Source organism: Aulonocara sp. 'chitande type north' Nkhata Bay, linkage group LG8 (assembly GCF_057382095.1).
Source record: "Aulonocara sp. 'chitande type north' Nkhata Bay isolate Kocher_YH1m ecotype deep benthic linkage group LG8, A_spYH_male_GT1.1, whole genome shotgun sequence".
NCBI classification, from domain to species: Eukaryota; Metazoa; Chordata; class Actinopteri; order Cichliformes; family Cichlidae; genus Aulonocara; species Aulonocara sp. 'chitande type north' Nkhata Bay.
In genome coordinates, this window is record NC_141351.1 from 12,361,265 (window position 1) to 12,376,099 (window position 14,835).

Genomic DNA, 14,835 nt, shown 5'->3' on the forward strand with positions numbered 1-14,835 from the left:
TGATGAAGTAGCTGGGGCGTCTGTTACTGCAGCTGTAGGATCTGGTGAAGTAGCTGGGGCGTCTGTTACTGCAGGTGTAGGATCTGGTGATGTAGCTGGCGGGTCTGTTACGGCAGCTGTAGGATCTGGTGAAGAAGCTGGCACGTCTGTTACAGCAGCTGTAGGATCTGGTGAAGTAGCTTGGGCGTCTGTTATTGCAGCTGTAGGATCAGGTGAAGTAGCTGGGGCGTCTGTTACTGCAGGTGTAGGATCTGGTGAAGTAGCTGGGGCTTCTGTTACTGCACCTGTAGGATCTGGTGAAGTAGCTGGGGCGTCTGTTACTGCAGCTGTAGGATCTGGTGATGTAGCTGGGCCGTCTGTTACTGCAGCTGTAGGATCTGGTGAAGTAGCTTGGGCGTCTGTTACTGCAGCTGTAGGATCTGGTGAAGTAGCTGGGGCGTCTGTTACTGCAGGTGTAGGATCTGGTGAGGTAGCTGGCGTGTTTGTTACTGAAGGTGTAGGATCTGGTGAAGTAGCTGGGCCTTCTGTTACTGCAGCTGTATGATCTGGTGAAGTAGCTGGGGCGTCTGTTACAGCAGCTGTAGGATCTGGTGAAGTAGCTTGGGCGTCTGTTACTGCAGCTGTAGGATCTGGTGAAGTAGCTGGGGCGTCTGTTACTGCAGGTGTAGGATCTGGTGATGTAGCAGGGCTGTCTGTTACTGCAGCTGTATGATCTGGTGAAGTAGCTGGGGCGTCTGTTACTGCAGCTGTAGGATCTGGTGAAGTAGCTTGGGCGTCTGTTACTGCAGGTGTAGGAGCTGGTGAAGTAGCTTGGGCATCTGTTACAGCAGCTGTAGGATCTGTTGAAGTAGCTGGGGCGTCTGTTACTGAAGGTGTAGGATCTGTTGATGTAGCTTGGGCGTCTGTTACTGCAGCTGTGGCATCTGGTGAAGTAGCTTGGGCGTCTGTTACTGCAGGAGTAGGATCTGGTGAAGTAGCTGGGGCGTCTGTTACAGCAGCTGTAGGATCTGGTGAAGTAGCTGGGGCGTCTGTTACTGCAGCTGTAGGATCTGGTGAAGTAGCTGGGGCGTCTGTTACTGCAGGTGTAGCATCTGGTGAAGTAGCTGGGGCGTCTGTTACTGCAGCTGTAGGATCTGGTGAAGTAGCTTGGGCCTCTGTTACTGCAGGTGTAGGATCTGGTGATGTAGCTGGGGCGTCTGTTACTGCAGCTGTAGGATCTGATGAAGTAACTGGGCTGTCTGTTACAACAGGGGTGGGATCTGATGAAGTAGCTGGGGCGTCTGTTACTGCAGCTGTAGGATCTGGTGAAGTAGCTGGGGCGTCTGTTACTGCAGGTGTAGGATCTGCTGAAGTAGCTTGGGCGTCTGTTACTGCAGGTGTAGGATCTGGTGATGTAGCTGGCAGGTCTGTTACTGCAGCTGTAGGATCTGGTGAAGTAGCTGGGGCGTCTGTTACTGCAGGTGTAGGATCTGGTGATGTAGCTGGGCTGTCTGTTACTGCAGCTGTATGATCTGGTGAAGTAGCTTGGGCGTCTGTTACTGAAGCTGTAGGATCTGGTGAAGTAGCTTGGGCGTCTGTTACTGCAGCTGTAGGATCTGGTGAAGTAGCTGGGGCGTCTGTTACTGCAGGTGTAGGATCTGTTGAAGTAGCTGGCGCATCTGTTACTGCAGCCGTAGGATCTGGTGAAGTAGCTTGGGCGTCTGTTACTGCAGCCGTAGGATCTGGTGAAGTAGCTTGGGCGTCTGTTACAGCAGCTGTAGGATCTGGTGAAGTAGCTGGTGCGTCTGTTACTGGAGCTGTAGGATCTGGTGAAGTAGCTTGGGCATCTGTTACTGCAGGTGTAGGATCTGATGATGTAGCTGGGGCGTCTGTTACTGCAGCTGTAGGATCTGGTGAAGTAGCTGGGGCGTCTGTTACTGCAGGTGTAGGATCTGGTGAAGTAGCTGGGCCTTCTGTTACTGCAGCTGTAGGATCTGGTGAAGTAGCTGGGGCGTCTGTTACTGCAGCAGGTGTAGGATCTGGTGATGTAGCTGGGGCGTCTGTTACTGCAGCTGTAGGCTCTGGTGAAGTAGCTGGGGCGTCTGTTACTGCAGGTGTAGGATCTGCTGAAGTAGCTTGGGCGTCTGTTACTGCAGGTGTAGGATCTGGTGATGTAGCTGGCGGGTCTGTTACGGCAGCTGTAGGATCTGGTGAAGTAGCTGGGGCGTCTGTTACTGCAGCTGTAGGATCTGGTGAAGTAGCTGGGGCGTCTGTTACTGCAGCTGTAGGATCTGGTGAAGTAGCTTGGGCGTCTGTTACTGCAGCTGTAGGATCTGGTGAAGTAGCTTGGGCATCTGTTACAGCAGCTGTAGGATCTGTTGAAGTAGCTGGGGCGTCTGTTACTGAAGGTGTAGGATCTGGTGAAGAAGCTGGCACGTCTGTTACAGCAGCTGTAGGATCTGGTGAAGTAGCTTGGGCGTCTGTTATTGCAGCTGTAGGATCAGGTGAAGTAGCTGGGGCGTCTGTTACTGCAGGTGTAGGATCTGGTGAAGTAGCTGGGGCTTCTGTTACTGCACCTGTAGGATCTGGTGAAGTAGCTGGGGCGTCTGTTACTGCAGCTGTAGGATCTGGTGATGTAGCTGGGCCGTCTGTTACTGCAGCTGTAGGATCTGGTGAAGTAGCTTGGGCGTCTGTTACTGCAGCTGTAGGATCTGGTGAAGTAGCTGGGGCGTCTGTTACTGCAGGTGTAGGATCTGGTGAGGTAGCTGGCGTGTTTGTTACTGAAGGTGTAGGATCTGGTGAAGTAGCTGGGCCTTCTGTTACTGCAGCTGTATGATCTGGTGAAGTAGCTGGGGCGTCTGTTACTGCAGCTGTAGGATCTGGTGAAGTAGCTGGGGCGTCTGTTACTGCAGGTGTAGGATCTGGTGATGTAGCAGGGCTGTCTGTTACTGCAGCTGTATGATCTGGTGAAGTAGCTGGGGCGTCTGTTACTGCAGCTGTAGGATCTGGTGAAGTAGCTTGGGCGTCTGTTACTGCAGGTGTAGGAGCTGGTGAAGTAGCTTGGGCATCTGTTACAGCAGCTGTAGGATCTGTTGAAGTAGCTGGGGCGTCTGTTACTGAAGGTGTAGGATCTGTTGATGTAGCTTGGGCGTCTGTTACTGCAGCTGTGGCATCTGGTGAAGTAGCTTGGGCGTCTGTTACTGCAGGTGTAGGATCTGGTGAAGTAGCTGGGGCGTCTGTTACAGCAGCTGTAGGATCTGGTGAAGTAGCTTGGGCGTCTGTTACTGCAGCTGTAGGATCTGGTGAAGTAGCTGGGGCGTCTGTTACTGCAGGTGTAGGATCTGGTGATGTAGCTGGGCTATCTGTTACTGCAGCTGTATGATCTGGTGAAGTAGCTTGGGCGTCTGTTACTGCAGCTGTAGGATCTGGTGAAGTAGCTGGGGCGTCTGTTACTGCAGCTGTAGGATCTGGTGAAGTAGCTGGGGCGTCTGTTACTGCAGCTGTAGGATCTGGTGAAGTAGCTGGGGCGTCTGTTACTGCAGCTGTAGGATCTGGTGAAGTAGCTTGGGCGTCTGTTACTGCAGCTGTAGGATCTGGTGAAGTAGCTTGGGCATCTGTTACAGCAGCTGTAGGATCTGTTGAAGTAGCTGGGGCGTCTGTTACTGAAGGTGTAGGATCTGGTGAAGTAGCTGGGGCTTCTGTTACTGCACCTGTAGGATCTGGTGAAGTAGCTGGGGCGTCTGTTACTGCAGCTGTAGGATCTGGTGATGTAGCTGGGCCGTCTGTTACTGCAGCTGTAGGATCTGGTGAAGTAGCTTGGGCGTCTGTTACTGCAGCTGTAGGATCTGGTGAAGTAGCTGGGGCGTCTGTTACTGCAGGTGTAGGATCTGGTGAGGTAGCTGGCGTGTTTGTTACTGAAGGTGTAGGATCTGGTGAAGTAGCTGGGCCTTCTGTTACTGCAGCTGTATGATCTGGTGAAGTAGCTGGGGCGTCTGTTACTGCAGCTGTAGGATCTGGTGAAGTAGCTGGGGCGTCTGTTACTGCAGGTGTAGGATCTGGTGATGTAGCAGGGCTGTCCGTTACTGCAGCTGTATGATCTGGTGAAGTAGCTGGGGCGTCTGTTACTGCAGCTGTAGGATCTGGTGAAGTAGCTTGGGCGTCTGTTACTGCAGGTGTAGGAGCTGGTGAAGTAGCTTGGGCATCTGTTACAGCAGCTGTAGGATCTGTTGAAGTAGCTGAGGCGTCTGTTACTGAAGGTGTAGGATCTGTTGATGTAGCTTGGGCGTCTGTTACTGCAGCTGTGGCATCTGGTGAAGTAGCTTGGGCGTCTGTTACTGCAGCTGTAGGATCTGGTGAAGTAGCTGGGGCGTCTGTTACAGCAGCTGTAGGATCTGGTGAAGTAGCTTGGGCGTCTGTTACTGCAGCTGTAGGATCTGGTGAAGTAGCTGGGGCGTCTGTTACTGCAGGTGTAGGATCTGGTGATGTAGCTGGGCTATCTGTTACTGCAGCTGTATGATCTGGTGAAGTAGCTTGGGCGTCTGTTACTGCAGCTGTAGGATCTGGTGAAGTAGCTGGGGCGTCTGTTACTGCAGCTGTAGCATCTGGTGAAGTAGCTGGGGCGTCTGTTACTGCAGCTGTAGGATCTGGTGAAGTAGCTTGGGCCTCAGTTACTGCAGGTGTAGGATCTGGTGATGTAGCTGGGGCGTCTGTTACTGCAGCTGTAGGATCTGATGAAGTAACTGGGCTGTCTGTTACAACAGGGGTGGGATCTGATGAAGTAGCTGGGGCGTCTGTTACTGCAGCTGTAGGATCTGGTGAAGTAGCTGGGGCGTCTGTTACTGCAGGTGTAGGATCTGCTGAAGTAGCTTGGGCGTCTGTTACTGCAGGTGTAGGATCTGGTGATGTAGCTGGCAGGTCTGTTACGGCAGCTGTAGGATCTGGTGAAGTAGCTGGGGCGTCTGTTACTGCAGGTGTAGGATCTGGTGATGTAGCTGGGCTGTCTGTTACTGCAGCTGTATGATCTGGTGAAGTAGCTGGGGCGTCTGTTACTGCAGCTGTAGGATCTGGTGAAGTAGCTTGGGCGTCTGTTACTGCAGCTGTAGGATCTGGTGAAGTAGCTTGGGCATCTGTTACTGCAGCTGTAGGATCTGTTGAAGTAGCTGGGGCGTCTGTTACTGAAGGTGTAGGATCTGGTGAAGAAGCTGGCACGTCTGTTACAGCAGCTGTAGGATCTGGTGAAGTAGCTGGGCCTTCTGTTACTGCAGCTGTAGGAACTGGTGAAGTAGCTTGGGTGTCTGTTACTGAAGCTGTAGGATCTGGTGAAGTAGCTGGGGCGTCTGTTACAGCAGCTGTAGGATCTGGTGATGTAGCTGGGGCGTCTGTTACTGCATGTGTAGGATCTGGTGAAGTAGCTGGGGCGTCTGTTACTGCAGCTGTAGGATCTGGTGAAGTAGCTTGGGCGTCTGTTACTGCAGCTGTAGGATCAGGTGAAGTAGCTGGGGCGTCTGTTACTGCAGGTGTAGGATCTGGTGAAGTAGCTGGGGCGTCTGTTACTGCAGCTGTAGGATCTGGTGAAGTAGCTGGGGCGTCTGTTACTGCAGCTGTAGGATCTGGTGATGTAGCTGGGCCGTCTGTTACTGCAGCTGTAGGATCTGGTGAAGTAGCTTGGGCGTCTGTTACTGCAGCTGTAGGATCTGGTGAAGTAGCTGGGGCGTCTGTTACTGCAGGTGTAGGATCTGGTGAAGTAGCTGGCGTGTTTGTTACCGAAGGTGTAGGATCTGGTGAAGTAGCTGGGCCTTCTGTTACTGCAGCTGTATGATCTGGTGAAGTAGCTGGGGCGTCTGTTACAGCAGCTGTAGGATCTGGTGAAGTAGCTTGGGCATCTGTTACTGCAGCTGTAGGATCTGGTGAAGTAGCTGGGGCGTCTGTTACTGCAGGTGTAGGATCTGGTGATGTAGCTGGGCTGTCTGTTACTGCAGCTGTATGATCTGGTGAAGTACCTGGGGCGTCTGTTACTGCAGCTGTAGGATCTGGTGAAGTAGCTTGGGCGTCTGTTACTGCATCTGTAGGATCTGGTGAGGTAGCTTTGGCATCTGTTACAGCAGCTGTAGGATCATTTGAAGTAGCTGGGGCGTCTGTTACTGAAGCTGTAGGATCTGGTGAAGTAGCTGGGGCGTCTGTTACAGCAGCTGTAGGATCTGGTGATGTAGCTGGGGCGTCTGTTACTGCATGTGTAGGATCTGGTGAAGTAGCTGGGGCGTCTGTTACTGCAGGTGTAGGATCTGCTGAAGTAGCTTGGGCGTCTGTTACTGCAGGTGTAGGATCTGGTGATGTAGCTGGCAGGTCTGTTACGGCAGCTGTAGGATCTGGTGAAGTAGCTGGGGCGTCTGTTACTGCAGGTGTAGGATCTGGTGATGTAGCTGGGCTGTCTGTTACTGCAGCTGTATGATCTGGTGAAGTAGCTGGGGCGTCTGTTACTGCAGCTGTAGGATCTGGTGAAGTAGCTTGGGCGTCTGTTACTGCAGCTGTAGGATCTGTTGAAGTAGCTGGGGCGTCTGTTACTGAAGGTGTAGGATCTGGTGAAGAAGCTGGCATGTCTGTTACAGCAGCTGTAGGATCTGGTGAAGTAGCTGGGCCTTCTGTTACTGCAGCTGTAGGATCTGGTGAAGTAGCTTGGGCGTCTGTTACTGAAGCTGTAGGATCTGGTGAAGTAGCTGGGGCGTCTGTTACAGCAGCTGTAGGATCTGGTGATGTAGCTGGGGCGTCTGTTACAGCAGCTGTAGGATCTGGTGAAGTAGCTGGGGCGTCTGTTACTGCAGCTGTAGGATCTGGTGAAGTAGCTTGGGCGTCTGTTACTGCAGCTGTAGGATCTGGTGAAGTAGCTGGGGCTTCTGTTACTGCAGCTGTAGGATCTGGTGAAGTAGCTGGGGCGTCTGTTACTGCAGCTGTAGGATCTGGTGATGTAGCTGGGCCGTCTGTTACTGCAGCTGTAGGATCTGGTGAAGTAGCTTGGGCGTCTGTTACTGAAGGTGTAGGATCTGGTGATGTAGCTGGGGCGTCTGTTACTGCAGCTGTGGCATCTGGTGAAGTAGCTTGGGCGTCTGTTACTGCAGGTGTAGGATCTGTTGAAGTAGCTGGCGCGTCTGTTACTGCAGGTGTAGGATCTGGTGAAGTAGCTGGGGCGTCTGTTACTGCAGCTGTAGGATCTGGTGATGTAGCTTGGGCGTCTGTTACTGCAGCTGTAGGATCTGGTGAAGTAGCTGGGGCGTCTGTTACTGCAGCTGTAGCATCTTGTGAAGTTGCTGGGGCGTCTGTTACTGCAGCTGTAGGATCTGGTGAAGTAGCTTGGGCGTCTGTTACTGCAGGTGTAGGATCTGGTGATGTAGCTGGGGCGTCTGTTACTGCAGCTGTAGGATCTGATGAAGTAACTGGGCTGTCTGTTACAACAGGGGTGGGATCTGATGAAGTAGCTGGGGCGTCTGTTACTGCAGCTGTAGGATCTGGTGAAGTAGCTGGGGCGTCTGTTACTGCAGGTGTAGGATCTGCTGAAGTAGCTTGGGCGTCTGTTACTGCAGGTGTAGGATCTGGTGATGTAGCTGGCGGGCCTGTTACGGCAGCTGTAGGATCTGGTGAAGTAGCTGGGGCGTCTGTTACTGCAGGTGTAGGATCTGGTGATGTAGCTGGGCTGTCTGTTACTGCAGCTGTATGATCTGGTGAAGTAGCTGGGGCGTCTGTTACTGCAGCTGTAGGATCTGGTGAAGTAGCTTGGGCGTCTGTTACTGCATCTGTAGGATCTGGTGAAGTAGCTTGGGCATCTGTTACAGCAGCTGTAGGATCTGTTGAAGTAGCTGGGGCGTCTGTTACTGAAGGTGTAGGATCTGGTGAAGAAGCTGGCACGTCTGTTACAGCAGCTGTAGGATCTGGTGAAGTAGCTGGGCCTTCTGTTACTGCAGCTGTAGGATCTGGTGAAGTAGCTTGGGCGTCTGTTACTGAAGCTGTAGGATCTGGTGAAGTAGCTGGGGCGTCTGTTACAGCAGGTGTATGATCTGGTGATGTAGCTGGGGCGTCTGTTACTGCAGGTGTAGGATCTGGTGAAGTAGCTTGGGCGTCTGTTACTGCAGCTGTAGGATCTGGTGATGTAGCTGGGGCGTCTGTTACTGCAGCTGTGGCATCTGGTGAAGTAGCTTGGGCGTCTGTTACTGCAGGTGTAGGATCTGTTGAAGTAGCTGGGGCGTCTGTTACTGCAGGTGTAGGATCTGGTGAAGTTGCTGGGGCGTCTGTTACTGCAGCTGTAGGATCTGATGAAGTAGCTGGGCCTTCTGTTACTGCAGGTGTAGGATCTGGTGATGTAGGTGGGGCGTCTGTTACTGCAGGTGTAGGATCTGGTGAAGTAGCTGGGGCGTCTGTTACTGCAGCTGTAGGATCTGGTGAAGTAGCTGGGCCTTCTGTTACTGTAGCTGTAGGATCTGGTAAAGAAACTGGCACGTCTGTTACTGAAGGTGTAGGATCTGGTGAAGTAGCTGGGCCGTCTGTTACAGCAGCTGTAGGATCTGGTGAAGTAGCTGGGCCTTCTGTTACTGCAGCTGTAGGATCTGGTGAAGTAGCTGGGGCGTCTGTTACAGCAGGTGTAGGATCTGGTGATGTAGCTGGGGCGTCTGTTACTGCAGGTGTAGGATCTGGTGAAGTAGCTTGGGCGTCTGTTACTGCAGCTGTAGGATCTGGTGAAGTAGCTTGGGCGTCTGTTACTGCAGCTGTAGGATCAGGTGAAGTAGCTGGGGCGTCTGTTACTGCAGGTGTAGGATCTGATGAAGTAGCTGGGGCTTCTGTTACTGCAGCTGTAGGATCTGGTGATGTAGCTGGGGCGTCTGTTACTGCAGCTGTAGGATCTGGTGATGTAGCTGGGACGTCTGTTACTGCAGCTGTAGGATCTGGTGAAGTAGCTGGGGCGTCTGTTACTGCAGCTGTAGGATCTGGTGAAGTAGCTGGGGCGTCTGTTACTGCAGGTGTAGGATCTGGTGAAGTAGCTGGCGTGTTTGTTACTGCAGGTGTAGGATCTGGTGAAGTAGCCGGGCCTTCTGTTACTGCAGCTGTAGGATCTGGTGAAGTAGCTGGGGCGTCTGTTACAGCAGGTGTAGGATCTGGTGATGTAGCTGGGGTGTCTGTTACTGCAGCTGTAGGATCTGGTGAAGTTGCTGGGGCGTCTGTTACTGCAGGTGTAGGATCTGGTGAAGTACCTGGGGCGTCTGTTACTGCAGCTGTAGGATCTGGTGAAGTAGCTGGGGCGCCTGTTTCTGCAGCTGTAGGATCTGGTGATGTAGCTGGGGCGTCTGTTACTGCAGCTGTAGGATCTGGTGAAGTACCTTGGGCATTTGTTATTGCAGTTGTAGGATCTGTTGTAGAAGCTGGAGCGTCTGTTACTGCAGGTGTAGGATCTGGTGAAGTAGCTGGGCCTTCTGTTACTTCAGCTGTAGGATCTGGTGAAGTAGCTGGGGCGTCTGTTACTGCAGCTGTGGCATCTGGTGAAGTAGCTTGGGCGTCTGTTACTGCAGGTGTAGGATCTGTTGAAGTAGCTGGCGCGTCTGTTACTGCAGCTGTAGGATCTGGTGAAGTAGCTGGGGCGTCTGTTACTGCAGCTGTAGGATCTGGTGAAGTTGCTGGGGCGTCTGTTACTGCAGCTGTAGGATCTGATGAAGTAGCTGGGCCTTCTGTTACTGCAGGTGTAGGATCTGGTGATGTAGCTGGGGCGTCTGTTACTGCAGGTGTAGGATCTGGTGAAGTAGCTGGGGCGTCTGTTACTGCAGCTGTAGGATCTGATGAAGTAGCTGGGCCTTCTGTTACTGCAGGTGTAGGATCTGGTGATGTAGGTGGGGCGTCTGTTACTGCAGCTGTAGGATCTGGTGAAGTAGCTGGGGCGTCTGTTACAGCAGCTGTAGGATCTGATGAAGTAGCTGGGCCTTCTGTTACTGCAGGTGTAGGATCTGGTGATGTAGGTGGGGCGTCTGTTACTGCAGGTGTAGGATCTGGTGAAGTAGCTGGGGCTTCTGTTACTGCAGCTGTAGGATCTGGTGAAGTAGATGGGGCGTCTGTTACTGCAGCTGTAGGATCTGGTGAAGTAGCTGGGGCGTCTGTTACTGCAGGTGTAGGATCTGGTGAAGTAGCTGGGCCTTCTGTTACTGCAGCTGTAGGATCTGGTGAAGTAGCTGGGGCGTCTGTTACAGCAGGTGTAGGATCTGGTGATGTAGCTGGGGCGTCTGTTACTGCAGCTGTAGGATCTGGTGAAGTAGCTGGGGCGTCTGTTACTGCAGCTGTAGCATCTTGTGAAGTTGCTGGGGCGTCTGTTACTGCAGCTGTAGGATCTGGTGAAGTAGCTTGGGCGTCTGTTACTGCAGGTGTAGGATCTGGTGATGTAGCTGGGGCGTCTGTTACTGCAGCTGTAGGATCTGATGAAGTAACTGGGCTGTCTGTTACAACAGGGGTGGGATCTGATGAAGTAGCTGGGGCGTCTGTTACTGCAGCTGTAGGATCTGGTGAAGTAGCTGGGGCGTCTGTTACTGCAGGTGTAGGATCTGCTGAAGTAGCTTGGGCGTCTGTTACTGCAGGTGTAGGATCTGGTGATGTAGCTGGCGGGCCTGTTACGGCAGCTGTAGGATCTGGTGAAGTAGCTGGGGCGTCTGTTACTGCAGGTGTAGGATCTGGTGATGTAGCTGGGCTGTCTGTTACTGCAGCTGTATGATCTGGTGAAGTAGCTGGGGCGTCTGTTACTGCAGCTGTAGGATCTGGTGAAGTAGCTTGGGCGTCTGTTACTGCATCTGTAGGATCTGGTGAAGTAGCTTGGGCATCTGTTACAGCAGCTGTAGGATCTGTTGAAGTAGCTGGGGCGTCTGTTACTGAAGGTGTAGGATCTGGTGAAGAAGCTGGCACGTCTGTTACAGCAGCTGTAGGATCTGGTGAAGTAGCTGGGCCTTCTGTTACTGCAGCTGTAGGATCTGGTGAAGTAGCTTGGGCGTCTGTTACTGAAGCTGTAGGATCTGGTGAAGTAGCTGGGGCGTCTGTTACAGCAGGTGTATGATCTGGTGATGTAGCTGGGGCGTCTGTTACTGCAGGTGTAGGATCTGGTGAAGTAGCTTGGGCGTCTGTTACTGCAGCTGTAGGATCTGGTGATGTAGCTGGGGCGTCTGTTACTGCAGCTGTGGCATCTGGTGAAGTAGCTTGGGCGTCTGTTACTGCAGGTGTAGGATCTGTTGAAGTAGCTGGGGCGTCTGTTACTGCAGGTGTAGGATCTGGTGAAGTTGCTGGGGCGTCTGTTACTGCAGCTGTAGGATCTGATGAAGTAGCTGGGCCTTCTGTTACTGCAGGTGTAGGATCTGGTGATGTAGGTGGGGCGTCTGTTACTGCAGGTGTAGGATCTGGTGAAGTAGCTGGGGCGTCTGTTACTGCAGCTGTAGGATCTGGTGAAGTAGCTGGGCCTTCTGTTACTGTAGCTGTAGGATCTGGTAAAGAAACTGGCACGTCTGTTACTGAAGGTGTAGGATCTGGTGAAGTAGCTGGGCCGTCTGTTACAGCAGCTGTAGGATCTGGTGAAGTAGCTGGGCCTTCTGTTACTGCAGCTGTAGGATCTGGTGAAGTAGCTGGGGCGTCTGTTACAGCAGGTGTAGGATCTGGTGAAGTAGCTTGGGCGTCTGTTACTGCAGCTGTAGGATCTGGTGAAGTAGCTTGGGCGTCTGTTACTGCAGCTGTAGGATCAGGTGAAGTAGCTGGGGCGTCTGTTACTGCAGGTGTAGGATCTGATGAAGTAGCTGGGGCTTCTGTTACTGCAGCTGTAGGATCTGGTGATGTAGCTGGGGCGTCTGTTACTGCAGCTGTAGGATCTGGTGATGTAGCTGGGACGTCTGTTACTGCAGCTGTAGGATCTGGTGAAGTAGCTTGGGCGTCTGTTACTGCAGCTGTAGGATCTGGTGAAGTAGCTGGGGCGTCTGTTACTGTAGGTGTAGGATCTGGTGAAGTAGCTGGCGTGTTTGTTACTGCAGGTGTAGGATCTGGTGAAGTAGCCGGGCCTTCTGTTACTGCAGCTGTAGGATCTGGTGAAGTAGCTGGGGCGTCTGTTACAGCAGGTGTAGGATCTGGTGATGTAGCTGGGGTGTCTGTTACTGCAGCTGTAGGATCTGGTGAAGTTGCTGGGGCGTCTGTTACTGCAGGTGTAGGATCTGGTGAAGTACCTGGGGCGTCTGTTACTGCAGCTGTAGGATCTGGTGAAGTAGCTGGGGCGCCTGTTTCTGCAGCTGTAGGATCTGGTGATGTAGCTGGGGCGTCTGTTACTGCAGCTGTAGGATCTGGTGAAGTACCTTGGGCATTTGTTATTGCAGTTGTAGGATCTGTTGTAGAAGCTGGAGCGTCTGTTACTGCAGGTGTAGGATCTGGTGAAGTAGCTGGGCCTTCTGTTACTTCAGCTGTAGGATCTGGTGAAGTAGCTGGGGCGTCTGTTACTGCAGCTGTGGCATCTGGTGAAGTAGCTTGGGCGTCTGTTACTGCAGGTGTAGGATCTGTTGAAGTAGCTGGCGCGTCTGTTACTGCAGCTGTAGGATCTGGTGAAGTAGCTGGGGCGTCTGTTACTGCAGCTGTAGGATCTGGTGAAGTTGCTGGGGCGTCTGTTACTGCAGCTGTAGGATCTGATGAAGTAGCTGGGCCTTCTGTTACTGCAGGTGTAGGATCTGGTGATGTAGCTGGGGCGTCTGTTACTGCAGGTGTAGGATCTGGTGAAGTAGCTGGGGCGTCTGTTACTGCAGCTGTAGGATCTGATGAAGTAGCTGGGCCTTCTGTTACTGCAGGTGTAGGATCTGGTGATGTAGGTGGGGCGTCTGTTACTGCAGCTGTAGGATCTGGTGAAGTAGCTGGGGCGTCTGTTACAGCAGCTGTAGGATCTGATGAAGTAGCTGGGCCTTCTGTTACTGCAGGTGTAGGATCTGGTGATGTAGGTGGGGCGTCTGTTACTGCAGGTGTAGGATCTGGTGAAGTAGCTGGGGCTTCTGTTACTGCAGCTGTAGGATCTGGTGAAGTAGCTGGGGCGTCTGTTACTGCAGCTGTAGGATCTGGTGAAGTAGCTGGGGCGTCTGTTACTGCAGGTGTAGGATCTGGTGAAGTAGCTGGGCCTTCTGTTACTGCAGCTGTAGGATCTGGTGAAGTAGCTGGGGCGTCTGTTACAGCAGGTGTAGGATCTGGTGATGTAGCTGGGGCGTCTGTTACTGCAGGTGTAGGTTCTGGTGATGTAGCTGGGGCGTCTGTTACTGCAGCTGTAGGATCTGGTGAAGTAGCTTGGGCATTTGTTATTGCAGTTGTAGGATCTGGTGATGTAGCTGGGCTGTCTGTTACTGCAGCTGTATGATCTGGTGAAGTTGCTGGGGCGTCTGTTACTGCAGCTGTAGGATCTGGTGAAGTAGCTGGGGCGTCTGTTACAGCAGCTGTAGGATCTGATGAAGTAGCTGGGCCTTCTGTTACTGCAGGTGTAGGATCTGGTGATGTAGGTGGGGCGTCTGTTACTGCAGGTGTAGGATCTGGTGAAGTAGCTGGGGCTTCTGTTACTGCAGCTGTAGGATCTGGTGAAGTAGCTGGGGCGTCTGTTACTGCAGCTGTAGGATCTGGTGAAGTAGCTTGGGCATCTGTTACTGCAGCTGTAGGATCTGATGAAGTAGCTGGGGCGTCTGTTACAGCAGCTGTAGGATCTGGTGATGTAGCTGGGGCGTCTGTTACTGCATGTGTAGGATCTGGTGAAGTAGCTGGGGCGTCTGTTACTGCAGGTGTAGGATCTGCTGAAGTAGCTTGGGCGTCTGTTACTGCAGGTGTAGGATCTGGTGATGTAGCTGGCAGGTCTGTTACGGCAGCTGTAGGATCTGGTGAAGTAGCTGGGGCGTCTGTTACTGCAGGTGTAGGATCTGGTGATGTAGCTGGGCTGTCTGTTACTGCAGCTGTATGATCTGGTGAAGTAGCTGGGGCGTCTGTTACTGCAGCTGTAGGATCTGGTGAAGTAGCTTGGGCGTCTGTTACTGCAGCTGTAGGATCTGTTGAAGTAGCTGGGGCGTCTGTTACTGAAGGTGTAGGATCTGGTGAAGAAGCTGGCATGTCTGTTACAGCAGCTGTAGGATCTGGTGAAGTAGCTGGGCCTTCTGTTACTGCAGCTGTAGGATCTGGTGAAGTAGCTTGGGCGTCTGTTACAGCAGCTGTAGGATCTGGTGAAGTAGCTGGGGCGTCTGTTACTGCAGCTGTAGGATCTGGTGAAGTAGCTTGGGCGTCTGTTACTGCAGCTGTAGGATCTGGTGAAGTAGCTGGGGCTTCTGTTACTGCAGCTGTAGGATCTGGTGAAGTAGCTGGGGCGTCTGTTACTGCAGCTGTAGGATCTGGTGATGTAGCTGGGCCGTCTGTTACTGCAGCTGTAGGATCTGGTGAAGTAGCTTGGGCGTCTGTTACTGAAGGTGTAGGATCTGGTGATGTAGCTGGGGCGTCTGTTACTGCAGCTGTGGCATCTGGTGAAGTAGCTTGGGCGTCTGTTACTGCAGGTGTAGGATCTGTTGAAGTAGCTGGCGCGTCTGTTACTGCAGGTGTAGGATCTGGTGAAGTAGCTGGGGCGTCTGTTACTGCAGCTGTAGGATCTGGTGAAGTAGCTTGGGCGTCTGTTACTGCAGCTGTAGGATCTGGTGAAGTAGCTGGGGCGTCTGTTACTGCAGCTGTAGCATCTTGTGAAGTTGCTGGGGCGTCTGTTACTGCAGCTGTAGGATCTGGTGAAGTAGCTTGGGCGTCTGTTACTGCAGGTGTAGGATCTGGTGATGTAGCTGGGGCGTCTGTTACTGCAGCTGTAGGATCTGATGA